Source organism: Dysidea avara, chromosome 6, assembly GCF_963678975.1.
Source record: "Dysidea avara chromosome 6, odDysAvar1.4, whole genome shotgun sequence".
Lineage (NCBI taxonomy): Eukaryota > Metazoa > Porifera > Demospongiae > Dictyoceratida > Dysideidae > Dysidea > Dysidea avara.
Window position 1 is genome coordinate 3,087,198 of NC_089277.1, and position 601 is coordinate 3,087,798.

The following is a 601-nucleotide window of genomic DNA, read 5'->3' on the forward strand; positions in this document are numbered from 1 at the left end:
AAGTTGCTGCGTGGAAAGGGTCTGGCCACGTGAGACTAGGAACGTAACGGGAATGGCTCTATATTTAACTGCTGAACCAGCTGATGATCAGATCAGACCTATAATAGCTAGCTAGTACAGTGACTTAAGAAATATTTTTTAAATATTAAAAATATTTCTTAATTCACTGTAATTATATCTGGCCTACAGTCTGTAAGCCAGATATAATTACAAGAAGTTGATACAACTGCTGTACATTAACTAAAACCAACAAGAAAATTAATACTGACTCATTTTACAAGATATGCTTATGCTTGTACAGTACTAATCTACATCTCTGTACAAGTTGGCACATGACACTTTAGCAAGAGATGACAATAATACCCTGCAAGTGTGACACCTAACATTTTTACATCAACAATCACTCATTCCTCTAGCTATTAGCTCCAACTTTTATACCCTCAAATTATACAAGTTTCCATTTTATAGCTACTTTTGCACTGTAAGTATGCAAATAGGACATTATAGGTCAACTTTGAAGACTTGAAAAAGCATTTTAATGATTTCACTCGTGGACTATAGTACAGTAAAGAATACTTACACTGTAAAAATCATGAAGTAC

General features: G+C 33.9%; 1 protein-coding gene across 1 annotated transcript in view; it reads right to left on the minus strand.

Moving 5' to 3' along the window:
* The window catches only part of LOC136257287 (CAAX prenyl protease 1 homolog), a 217,290-nt gene that overhangs the window by 190,675 nt on the left and 26,014 nt on the right, over positions 1–601 (minus strand). The window lies entirely within an intron of this gene.